We start from the raw sequence: 14,155 nt of genomic DNA on the forward strand, positions 1-14,155 counted from the left end.
AAGGCTTTCGTTCTGCTCCTAAGATATGAACTGCATATGTGAAGAAGCCTTCTTCGGGACTGTTTTTTTTTTCAGAGCAAGGGTCTCGACGTTTCTAGGGAGCTCTAGTTCTCCCAGTTAATGAGGACATTGGATTTTGAGAAAAAAATCGAAGATGTAGTAATCACTTCGGCAATTGCCAAGCGTTACCCACCATAAATATTGAATACAGTTTCCAGTGAGTTAAATCTTGAGCTGGATGCCTCTCATTCTTTTTAAAATTTATATGTGGATCTCACTAAGTTGGCTTATAAGTTTATTACTCAAATGCAGGTCAATTAAAGATTCAGAAATTGAGAGTGACCAAGCCAGACTTCTTTGGGAGCTGGATGGAACGCAACAGCCGTGAATGTTTATAAATGGGCACCCATAAAGGTTTCGCCTTAGGGTTGTAGTTGCTCTTTGACTTTCTCAATCCCTTTTTTAGAAATTCTATAAATTTATTATGTTAAGGAAATTTAGTAAAAATTGGTTAAGTATGTAATTTAAGTTAAGAAAATAAATTTTGTTAAGTTCATCGGGTTACTGTGGCATTTGATACCCGGACCTGGCAAATAGGTCAGGTAGAGGGTGTCATAATTGCACTAAACAAATCTCAAATATTAACAAAATTAATTATATTTAATTTTGACAGGTTATCTAGAGAATTACCATGCTTAGGCCTTCGTGTTTATAATCAAAGGGTCAATACGATAGCAGAATCCTTTAAAGGAATTGAAGTGTTCAATGCATATGATTGGTGTACGGATCTTGATATCCCCTACTTTGAGAACCCAGAAATAGGGAAGATCCTTAGAAAATTTATGAAAGCTTTAGACTTAGTATTGGAACATGGATGATCCCTTCAACTCCTGGTTGATAAACGAGACAAAAATTTTGCTTATCATTCCATAAGAGACAAGCATAAAAAGGTTAGATTTAATTAAAAAAACCAAGTTTATTATGATTGGTCATAGTCTTGGCAGGAGACATTTCTACCTTTCACTCTAATATTCCCCCATAATTTTGCAATATCAAACTTGCTACCAATAGGAAAACTACATTTTACAAGTAGCTACTTCCTCTAATTTGAGCATTCTTTTGTAGTTCCATCTACTAACAAAATCAGGACCGATATTCCCAAAGCTTCTCCCTTTCAAAATGTACTCTTTGATCCAGGAAATCCATAGTGAACCTTTTCTTACAAGAACAGTGCGAACTTGTTGCAAAGGACAAGCCTTATTCCACATTCCAAGATACCTCAGACCCAATCCACCTTCTGACTTAGGAGAACAAATCAGCTACCAACAAACTCTTGCACCTATTGTAGTACAATCCCTACCTTTCCAAAATAATATAATATAAATACGAGAAATCATTTTAAGAACAACTTTAGGCAGAAGAAATTGTTTACCTACTAGCATAATTCAAATGCCTAGTAGACCAACCATTAACCTTAGCTAAAAAATTATCAATCAAAGGACAGCTTTCTAGACATAAACGGCACTCCAAAATACCTCATAGGTAGTTTTCCAATCTTGTAAGCAATGATACTTTCATAATCCCTAATTCTTCTTCAACCACATCAACAACAAACAAGTCACTCTTAAAAGTATTGAGCTGTAAATCAGAGAATCAATAAAACTCCTTTAAAATGCACCAAATGGCCATAGTAGAATTGACAGATTCAAAAATGCATTGGACAATATCCAAGTTGAAATTAGCCTAGATCCATTTATGGATTTATTCACTTGTGATGTTCATAGTGTGACATACCTTATTCATGAGTGGATGATGGGCTATGTATACGTGACTTGTAACACCCCAAACCCGGCCTGGAAGTTTGGCTTGAATTTGGCGTGTCACATTGAAGTGTTTTTTGAATACCATGTTTCCATTAAAAACTCTCCTTAATAATTAAAAACTTATTGTGACAGCCCAAAATTGACCCTAGTCGGAATGTGGTTTCGGGACCACAAAACCGAGGCATAAAAATAATTTAAAATTTATTTTGATGCCTATAATATGTGTGTGCTCATGTGTGACATTTTTTGGTGATTGATTTAGTGTTATAAACGTGAATTTCACTAGAAAGGACTTAGTAGTGAACTTTGAAAGTACGATAGGGAATTGTGTGATGACTAATTAAAGCATGCATGCAAAACAATGGACTTGCATGTCAAATTCCCCTTTTTATAGGTGGTGGCCGGCCATGGCAAGGAATTATGGGCAAAGAAAACATGTTATGACATGTTTTGTTAATGCATGATGTATTAAGTGATAAAATAATTAGATGTGGGAAGAGAAATAAAAAAAAATGTGTGTGAGAGTGTAGCAATCCCCTATTGCCGTGCAAGTGAAAGAAAAACAAAAAAAAAATTGTTCATCCTTGTTCTCTCCTTCTTTTGGCCGAAAATTCTAAGAGGAAGAAGAGATTTTTGCTTCATTTTCTTTGTTTAGAAGAGATCTAGAAGGAGATTTGGCTAAACTTGCATCAAGATTAAGGTATGTATGAGGTTGTGTTATGATTTTCACGCATGTTTTAGTTGCTAACTTGATGTTCATGTTAGCCATGGTTCAAATCCTTGTTATGCCATGGGAATGGTATTTGGCCAAAGTTGTTATTGTGTTAAAGCCATTGCATGCTAAATGTGAAGCTAGCTAATGATGCATGCAATGATGGATTATCTACTCTTGAAATTTCTTTGTAGCAATCTTGAGTAAGACATTGAGTTTTCTTTTGTTTAACCATGACCGAAGTTGAAAGGGCATGATTGTGATGTATTCGACCATGAAGCATTCATGAGCATGGTTTATGCTTCTTGCATGTTAGTTAAAATTTGTGCTTTGGATAGTTATGGACACCTTGAAATTCGGCCTTGCACCTATATGTGTATATATGTTTGCACATGATATTTTGGAGATGAAGAAAGTGATAAATATGTTTGTTTAAAGAAGAAATTTGTTGAAGAATGTTGTGAAATTTGCATGTACATTCGGCCTAGTACATGTATAGGGTGAAAAACCTTGAAATTATTTTTGATTTTGTGTATTTATGACCATGTATAATCGGCCACATGAGTAATTTGAGCACTTGATGTTATGTTAAAATTCTTGAGCTTAAATATATGGATGTATGTATATGTGGCCATATAATGGCGTTTTGGTTCAAAGGTTGAATGATAAATTATAATAAAGTGAGATGATATGAGATGCGAATGTGATTGACTAGTAAACATTATTGAGAAAATATTGAATACTTCTACTTGTATTCGTTAAGCTCAAGAGCAAAGGGAGCTAAATCCGATAAAGGGAAGGAAAAAGTGATCGAATAGCAATTGAAGCCGTTCGACAACATCCGAGGTAAGTCCTCAAGAAATGACCCTACTCGAATTATGTGAAATGAAATATGGATGTGTAATGATTATTGATTTATGTGTGTATGAGTATTTGAATGATACCGGGCTAAGTCCGAAGGCGATTATGCTAGTGATATGTTTGTGTTTGAGCCTTAGTAACGAAAACGAAACATGGATGTGTAATGACTATTGATGTATGTGTGTGCATGAGCAATTAAATGATATCCGGCTAAGTCCCAAGACATTTATGCTAGTAGTTAAATCCGGTTAAGACCGAAGGCAATTATGCTAGTGACTAAATCCGGGCTAAGACCCAAGGCATTCGTGCAAGTTGTTAAATCCGGGCTAATACCGAAGGCATTTGTGCAAGTCGTTCTATCGGGCTAAGACCGAAGGCATTCGTGCATGTGGTTATATCCGGTTGTATTCGAAGAAGCTTGGGCTGAAGGTGGCGTTGGTTGCTGTAATAAATTTAATTAGTACGCTCGAAAAGCCCAAAGGATAAGGTATGTTTATATGTGCATTAGAAAAGTCGATATGTTTCAGTAACATTCGTTCAATCGACTAACGAATTTTCAGCTATTGAATTGGTTGATATCTTGTGAAAGTATACAATGATGAAGTGTGAAGTAAGTATGATTATGTGAATGTTTATTAATGAAATGATTCATTTGGCTATGTGAATGTAATGCTTTAGTTAAAGCTGATTTTATTGCTTGAGACTTACTAAGCATAAAAATGCTTACCCGTTGCTTTGGCTCTGCTTTATAGATTTTGTTAGTTAGCGATCGGATACGGGATCATTGAAGTCGAAGTCATCCACACTATCAAAGCCTCCATTTTGGTATAATTTTGGTTGAACTTTGAAATGGCATGTATAGGACTACCCTTGTTGGTTCAAATGTGTTGTGATGTACATGTGTACGGCCATGCGAAAATGGCTCGAGAAGTAAAGTACGAACTTAGACCATTCGTGATTTGTATATATATATATGGTTTCATGATGTGATTATGGATTGGAAATGGGAGTGTTGGTCACATGATCAGCCATTGGAATGGCTAAAAATGATCATAGGTGAACCTATGTATGGCAAGACTAGTTGGTTCATGGAGACTACAAAATAGGTAAGACCTACCTTAAAAACAGGTGCTGCCAGCTGCAGTGACGGGAATGTGAAAAATCACCAAAAATTGTAGGGATGGTATTAAATAGTGAAAGAATTATGTAAATGAACCTTGATGAGTCTACTTTCATATGGAAGAAACGAAACTGTCATGGGAGTTACGTGTTAAGACATATTAAAGTTATCGTGAGACAGGGCCAGAACGGTTCTGGGTCCCCTGTCGGGACTTTGAAAATTTACCATAAATTATCCAGAATGAATTAGAAGTCATGTATAATATCTGCAGATTCCTTTTTGATTCTAGTTTCATTAGAAACAAACGGCATCAGTATTGAAACCCTGTACAGAGAGATATTCAAGTTGTAACGCGCGAAGGTCAGTGTAGTCGACCCCTGTAACATGGGTAACTTTAACTAATAAACTGTACCAATTGGCCCGACCAAAAATTCTAAAAATAAATCCATGGATGGATATATGAGTCTAAATTCAGGAAAATTTACGGAATCAGTTTCCGAGTTGTGAAACTCGAGATATGCTTTTAAAGCGACAGCAATGCAGTTTTCAGCTTGCCTGGAATGTCAAATTGGATTGCCATAAGTGGTTTTGGCTTGTTAACCTCGTGTCCGACACCGCAGCGGTCTCGGGTTTGGGGTGTTACAATTTTATTGGTATCAGAGCTACAGTTTAGTCAATTCTAGGACTACCGTGATATGTATGGGGTCTAGCTATACATGCCATTAAATGATGAATTGATAGTGTGGTGATTTCTGACAATTTGACTTTGTGTTTGTTTATAGCAATGGATCTCGATCCCAACCGAGCAATAGCTGATGATGTGGAGAGTGTGGCGCTGCTCGCGCAAGGGACAGCGCGGCGGACTCTCAACCTATGGCCAACAACCCGAATGATGGGGCTAGGCAAGCCTTTTATAAGCGTGATGAATGATTGGTTCAACCAATACATTCGAACTAACATGGCTGTTCCACAACCTCCTTTTCCGACTAATGCAACCCCACACCTACAATACCTCCCATGAATCGACCAAATAAGGTCAAGTAAGCCCCAGTCGACAGAATTAGTAAACATGGGGCCCCTGAATTCAAGGCTACGGATAGCGACGATGCCGAGCAAGCTGAATTTTGGTTGGACAACACTATCCGGTGCTCGATGAGCTATCTTGTACACCGATGAGTGCTTAAAGTGTACCATCTCCTTGCTACGCGATTCCGCCTACTATTGGTGGAGTACTCGACTTACGTGGTGCCTAGAGAGCAAGTGACTTGGGAATTCTTTCAAACCGAGTTCTGAAAAAGTATATCGATCGAGATTCATCGACCAAAAGCGAAGGAATTTCTTAATCTTAAGCAAGGCTCTATGTCGATTACCGACTACGAATGAAAATTTGTGAGGCTTAGCCAGACTGCGAGAATGCATTTCGTCCAAAGCTATTATGTGTAAACGCTCGAGGATGGGTTGAATGATGATATAAGGATGTTCGTTGGCATTCTCGAAATCGAGAGTTCGTAGTACTTGTTGAGCGAGCTTGTAAAGTCGAAGAGCTTAGAAAGGAGAAACAAAAGTTGATGTGGGAACCGGAGAATTTGAAAGAGGTCTCGGAAAGTCTCTTCAACAGCATCGAAGAGATCTCGAGATGATGTGAGCGGTCTAGAGGCGCCGGGCTTTTCTAGGCGAGATCGCGATCGACCCCTGTGACCACGAGTCACTTCGATCGCCGATGGTGGAAATGATCGCCGAGAGAGGCGAATGTATCGCATTGTGGCCAATGGCATTCGGGAGTCTGAGGTTCCGTGATCGCTCCTGCTATAAGTGTGGATCGGCTGACCACTTTATCAAGGACTGCCCGAGGTTGCTTGAACAAAATGTAAGTCAAAGTGGAAACCCGAGTGCCACCACTGCTCGAGGTAGGCCATCCAAAAATGCGAACAATGCTAGTGGCGGTCAGAGAGGGCCGAGAGATGCTACAACAAGACTCGAGGCTCGTGCTCCTGCTAGGACTTATGCCATCGCAAGACGCGAGGATCTTGCCTCACCGGATGTTATTACGGTACTTTCACTCTTTTCGATACTAATATGATTGCTTTGATTGACCTGGTTCTACTCATTCTTATATATGTGAAACCTTAGCATCCAAGAAGACTTTGCCTATTCGGTCTCTTGAGTTTGTAATTCGGTGTCAAACCCTTGGGTCATTACGTGCTTGTCAACAAAGTGTGCAAGAAAAGTCCCCTAGTATTCCGAGGTTCTTGTTCTCCCGGACTTGATGCTTTTTCCGTTCGATGAATTCAACGTTATTCTTGGTTTGGATTGGTTGACGATGCACGATGCGATTGTAAATTGCAAAAGCAAGACTATCGATCGAGGTGCGCGAATAACGAGATAATTCGGGTTGAGTCTACGGACTTAAAGGGTTGCCGGTGTAATATCGCAATGTTGGCGGAAATATGTAAGAAAAGGGTGCGGCGTACCTTGCGTATGTGCTCGATGACAAGGAGTCGAAAAGAACCCGAATCTGTGCGCTGGTTTGTGAATACCGGATGTTTTCCACGAAGAATTCTTTGGGTTTACCACTGTTTGGGAAATAGAGTTTGGCATCGAATTGGTACCTGGTACCACTCCAATTTCGATAGCTCCGTATCGTATGGCACCGACGGAATTAAAGGAGTCAAAAGCTCAGTTGCAAGAATTGGTGGATAGAGGTTTTGCCCGCCGAGTTTTTCGCCTTGGGGTGCGCCAGTGTTGTTTGTGAAAAAGAAGGATGGAACCATGAGGCTGTGCATCGACTATCGTCAACTTAATAAAGCGACGATAAAGAACAAATATCCGTTACTGCGTATCGACGATTTGTTCGATAAACTGAAGGGAGCCTCAGTGTTCTCGAAAATAGATTTGAGATCGGGCTATTATCAGTTGTGAATTCGAGATTCGGACGTACCCAAGACTGCCTTCAGAATGAGATATGGTCACTTCGAGTTCCTAGTGATGCCGTTTGGACTTACTAATGCCCCTGCGGTATTTATGGATTTAATGAATCGGATCTTCAGACCATATTTGGATCGGTTCGTAGTCGTGTTCATTGATGACATCTTGGTCTATTTAAGAAATGAGACCGAACATTTGAACACCGAGGTTAGTCTGCAAATTCTACGGGATAAGCAATTATATGCTAAGTTCAGCAAGTGTGAGTTACGGTTAGAGAGGTTAGCTTCTTGGGGCATGTGATATCGGCATCGGGCATTCGAGTCGACCGAACAAAATTTCAGCCATACTTAGCTGGAAGCCTCGAAAAATATTACCGAGGTTGGAGCTTTTTGGGGCTGGCGGTTATTACCGACGATTTGTAAAGGCTTCTCAACGATAGCCACGCCAATGACGGCTTACTCCAAAAGGACGTAAGGTTGAATGGTCGGAGAAATGTCAAAAAAGTTTCGATCAACTAAAACCTTATTTGACTGAAGCCCCAATTCTAGTGCAACCCGAATCTGGCAAAGAGTTGGTCATCTATAGTGACGCCTCCCTACTTGCGTTAGGTTGCGTATTGATGCAAGAAGGTCGAGTTGTGGCCTATGCGTCGAGGCAATTAAAGCCACATAAGAAAAATTATCCGACCCATGATCTCGAATTGGCTGCTATCGTATTCGCCTTAAAGATTTGGCGACATTACTTATTTGGTGAGAAATGCCATGTGTATTCGGATCACAAAAGTCTCAAATATTTGATGACTCAAAGAGACTTAAATCTGCGACAAAGACGTTGGCTCGAGCTGTTAAAGGATTATGAGCTGGTCATTGACTATCACCCGGCAAAAGGCGAATGTGGTTGCGGATGCCTTGAGTCGTAAATCATTATTCGCTTTACAAGCAATGAATGTGCACTTGTCCGTTTGATCCGACAACGTGTTAGTAGCTGAATTGAAAGCCAAACCATTATTGATACATCAAATTTGTGAAGCTCAGAAGGTCGACGATGAGTTGGTTGCAAAATGGGCTGAGTGTGTTTCGAACAGGGAATCGGAGTTTCAGATCGATGATGACGATTGTTTGAGGTTCAGGAGTCGTCTGTGTGTTCCAAAGAATTCGGAACTTATTTCGATAATTCGAGCGAAGCCCATTGTAGCCGAATGGCAATCCACCGAGGAGTACGAAGATGTACAACGATTTGAAACGTCGGTTTTGGTGGCATGGTATGAAACGAGACATCTCTGACTTTGTTTCGAGATGTTTAATATGTCAACAAGTGAAAGCGGAACATCAAGTGCCTTCAGGATTACTTCAGCCGATCATGATACCCGAGTGGAAATGGGATCGAGTCACAATGGACTTTGTATCCGGACTACCATTGTCAGCAAGCAAGAAGGATGCGATTTGGGTCGTGGTAGATAGACTGACTAAGTCGGCTCACTTTGTCCCCGTACGTATGGATTTTTCAATGGACAAATTAGCCGAATTGTACGTTCCTCAGATTGTGAGATTACACGGGGTGCCTATTTCTATCGTGTCGGATAGAGATCCGAGATTTACCTCGCGATTTTGGAAGAAGTTGCAAGAAGCTTTGGGTACCAAGTTGCATTTCAACACTGCCTTTCACCCCCAAACCGATGGTCAATCCGAGCGGATAATTCAGATACTTGAGGATATGTTGAGATGTTGCATCCTCGAGTTCAGTGGTTCATGGGAACGGTATTTGCCTTTGATTGAATTCGCTTATAACAATAGTTTTCAATCAAGTATTAGGATGGCACCTTACGAGGCTTTGTGCGGTCGTAAATGCCGTACACCATTGTTTTGGGTGAGCTCGGTGAAAGCAAAATTTTCGGTGGATTTGATTAGAGATCTTTGAGCGAAAGTGAAAGTAATCCATGAAAGTCGAAGATAGCCTCCGATCGTCGAAGTCGATGCAGCGGATCTGAGCGTAAAGACATCGAGCATCGGTGGGAGATAAAGTGTTTCTCAAGGTTTCACCTTGGAAAAGATACTCGATTCGGTACCGTAAGGGCAAGTTGAGCCCAAGTTCATTGGGCCATATGAGATATCCGAAGCGAGTTGGTCCGGTGGCATATCGTCTCGATTTTGCCCCGAACTCGAAAAGATTCACGATGTCTTTCATGTTTCGATGCTTGACGCTATAGATCCGATCCATCGCACGTGATTAGTCCATCGGAGGTTGAAATTCAAGCCAATATGAGTTATGAGGAAGAACCGATTCGTATCCTATCACGTGAAGTGAAAGAGTTGCGAAACAAGCGGGTTCCGCTAGTGAAAGTGTTATGGCTCAAACACGGGATAGAAGAAGCTACTTGGGAAACCGAGAACTCTATGAAAGAGCGATACCCAACCCTATTTACCGGTAAGATTTTCGGGGACGAAAATTTCTTAAGTGGGGGAGAGTTGTGACAGCCCAAAATTGACCCTAGTCGGAATATGGTTTCGGGACCACAAAACCGAGGCATAAAAATAATTTAAAATTTATTTTGATGCCTATAATATGTGTGTGCTCATGTGTGACATTTTTTGGTGATTGATTTAGTGTTATAAAGGTGAATTTCACTAGAAAGGACTTAGTTGTGAACTTTGAAAGTACGATAGGGAATTGTGTGATGACTAATTAAAGCATGCATGCAAAACAATGGACTTGCATGTCAAATTCCCCTTTTTATAGGTGGTGGCCGGCCATGGCAAGGAATTATGGGCAAAGAAAACATGTTATGACATGTTTTGTTAATGCATGATGTATTAAGTGATAAAATAATTAGATGTGGGAAGAGAAATAAAAAAAATGTGTGTGAGAGTGTAGCAACCCCCATTGCAGTGCAAGTGAAAGAAAAACAAAAAAAATTGTTCATCCTTGTTCTCTCCTTCTTTTGGCGAAAATTCTAAGAGGAAGAAGAGATTTTGCTTCATTTTCTTTGTTTAGAAGAGATCTAGAAGGAGATTTGGCTAAACTTGCATCAAGATTAAGGTATGTATGAGGTTGTGTTATGAGTTTCATGCATGTTTTAGTTGCTAACTTGATGTTCATGTTAGCCATGGTTCAAATCCTTGTTATGCCATGGGAATGGTATTTGGCCAAAGTTGTTATTGTGTTAAAGCCATTGCATGCTAAATGTGAAGCTTGCTAATGATGCATGCAATGATGGATTGTCTACTCTTGAATTTCTTTGTAGCAATCTTGAGTAAGACATTGAGTTTTCTTTTGTTTAACCATGACCGAAGTTGAAAGGGGCATGATTGTGATGTATTCGCCATGAAGCATTCATGAGCATGGTTTATGCTTCTTGCATGTTAGTTAAAATTTGTGCTTTGGATGGTTATGGACACCTTGAAATTGACCTTGCACCTATATGTGTATATATGTTTGCACATGATATTTTGGAGATGAAGAAAGTGATAAATATGTTTGTTTAAAGAAGAAATTTGTTGAAGAATGTTGTGAAATTTGCATGTACATTCGGCCTAGTACATGTATAGGGTGAAAAACCTTGAAATTATTTTTGATTTTGTGTATTTATGACCATGTATAATCGGCCACATGAGTAATTTGAGCACTTGATGTTATGTTAAAATTCTTGAGCTTAAATATATGGATGTATGTATATGTGGCCATATAATGGCGTTTTGGTTCAAAGGTTGAATGATAAATTATAATAAAGTGAGATGATATGAGATGCCGAATGTGATTGACTAGTAAACATTATTGAGAAAAATATTGAATACTTCTACTTGTATTCGTTAAGCTCAAGAGCAAAGGGGAGCTAAATCCGATAAAGGGAAGGAAAAAGTGATCGAATAGCAATTGAAGCCGTTCGACAACATCCGAGGTAAGTCCTCAAGAAATGACCCTACTCGAATTATGTGAAATGAAATATGGATGTGTAATGATTATTGATTTATGTGTGTATGAGTATTTGAATGATACCCGGGCTAAGTCCCGAAGGCGATTATGCTAGTGATATGTTTGTGTTTGAGCCTTAGTAACGAAAACGAAACATGGATGTGTAATGACTATTGATGTATGTGTGTGCATGAGCAATTAAATGATATCCGGGCTAAGTCCCGAAGACATTTATGCTAGTAGTTAAATCCGGGTTAAGACCCGAAGGCAATTATGCTAGTGACTAAATCCGGGCTAAGACCCGAAGGCATTCGTGCAAGTTGTTAAATCCGGGCTAATACCCGAAGGCATTTGTGCAAGTCGTTCTATCCGGGCTAAGACCCGAAGGCATTCGTGCATGTGGTTATATCCGGTTGTATTCCGAAGAAGCTTGGGCTGAAGGTGAGCGTTGGTTGCTGTAATAAATTTAATTAGTACGCTCGAAAAGCCCAAAGGATAAGGTATGTTTATATGTGCATTAGAAAAGTCGATATGTTTCAGTAACATTCGTTCAATCGACTAACGAATTTTCAGCTATTGAATTGGTTGATATCTTGTGAAAGTATACAATGATGAAGTGTGAAGTAAGTATGATTATGTGAATGTTTATTAATGAAATGATTCATTTGGCTATGTGAATGTAATGCTTTAGTTAAAGCTGATTTTATTGCTTGAGACTTACTAAGCATAAAAATGCTTACCCCGTTGCTTTGGCTCTCTGCTTTATAGATTTTGTTCGTTAGCGATCGGATACGGGATCATTGAAGTCGAAGTCATCCACACTATCAAAGCCTCCATTTTGGTATAATTTTGGTTGAACTTTGAAATGGCATGTATAGGACTACCCCTTGTTGGTTCAAATGTGTTGTGATGTACATGTGTACGGCCATGCGAAAATGGCTCGTAGAAGTAAAGTGCGAACTTAGACCATTCGTGATTTGTATATATATATATGGTTTCATGATGTGATTATGGATTGGAAATGGGAGTGTTGGTCACATGATCAGCCATTGGAATGGCTAAAAATGATCATAGGTGAACCTATGTATGGCAAGACTTGTTGGTTCATGGAGACTACAAAATAGGTAAGACCTACCTTAAAAACAGGTGCTGCCAGCTGCAGTGACAGGAATGTGAAAAATCACTTAAAATTGTAGGGATGGTATTAAATAGTGAAAGAATTATGTAAATGAACCTTGATGAGTCTACTTTCATATGGAAGAAACGAAACGGTCATGGGAGTTACGTGTTAAGAGATATTAAAGTTATCGTGAGACAGGGCCAGAACAGTTTCTGGGTCCCCTATTGCGACTTTGAAAATTTACCATAAATTATCCAGAATGAATTAGAAGTCATGTATAATATGTACAGATTCCTTTTTGAGTCTAGTTTCATTAGAAACAAACGGCATCAGTATTGAAACCCTGTACAGAGAGATATTCAAGTTGTAACGCGCGAAGGTCAGTGTAGTCGACCCCTGTAACATGGGTGACTTTAACTAATAAACTGTACCAATTGGCCAGACCAAAAATTCTAAAAATAAATCCATGGATGGATATATGAGTCTAAATTCAGGGAAAATTTACGGAATCAGTTTCCGAGTTGTGAAACTCGAGATATGCTTTTTAAGGCGACAGCAATGCAGTTTTCCAGCTTGCCTGGAATGTCAAATTGGTCGGTGCCATAAGTGGTTTTGGCTTGTTAACCCCTCGTGTCCGACACCGGCAACGGTCTCGGGCTCGGGGTGTTACACTTATACCCTTTTTAAACCTTGTTAGAAAACCTCAGCTGAATAACATTCTTAACAACTTTGTAAAAATCCAGGTAGTTGCGGAAGCTTAATTTAAAAACAATTGCGGTTACGTGATGTTTTGAACAACAGTAGTTGCTTTGGAAAACCGTGTTCTAATACTAGCAATTATAAGAACAATAGATAAAATTCCAAATTTGAAATCCAGAAAATTGTAATGGCTTTACTACAACCCACATAAAACATTTAAAAGTAATAATCAAAATTGTAACATAAACAGTGTAAGTGGCTTCCTCCAAGGCCCTCATGACCCGATCCGTCTAAAATTGGAAATTACGAAAGGTTAATAAATGAGGTGAGTTTACGAAAACTCGTGTGAAATCCCTACTATAAAAAGGAATAGTCAGTCACATAAAAGAATTAAAAGTCTGGCCCCAGCCTTACTTACAGTTTCAGTATCAATTGGGCCTTAGCCAACTATAACAGACAATACCAGATGGGCTTTAACCCATTACAAAATAAGAAACATTATCGAACTAGAATCGAATCGAATCGAATCGAATCGAAATTAGGTGACGAATCGAATCGAATCGAATCGATGTCGTGTAGAATCAAAATCGAATCAACATCGTAATGTAATCAAAATCGAATCGATGTCGAATGTAATCAAAATCAGAATGTGAATGCAATCCCAACCCAGCCTATAACCAACCGCTACACTCCACCCGTACCAGCACTACACTCTATGTGGGGAATAGCTCAACCCACCCACCCTACACTCCACAGTTGCTGCATTCTGCTCGGTTATCGAATATTGTGACGAGTCACAGATCTGAATATTGTGGCGAGCCACGGAGCAGAATAATGTGGCAAAGCCACTTAGCGAAATCGTGGCACAAAGCCATCGATAACTGCATCATGTTAGGCACATAGCCATCAACTAGAGTAACATAACCGGCACACAGCCCTAGGTAAATGTGATCGACACAAAGTCGTCAATAACCATATATTGGCAC

Source organism: Gossypium arboreum, chromosome 1 (genome assembly GCF_025698485.1).
Source record: "Gossypium arboreum isolate Shixiya-1 chromosome 1, ASM2569848v2, whole genome shotgun sequence".
Taxonomy (NCBI): Eukaryota; Viridiplantae; Streptophyta; class Magnoliopsida; order Malvales; family Malvaceae; genus Gossypium; species Gossypium arboreum.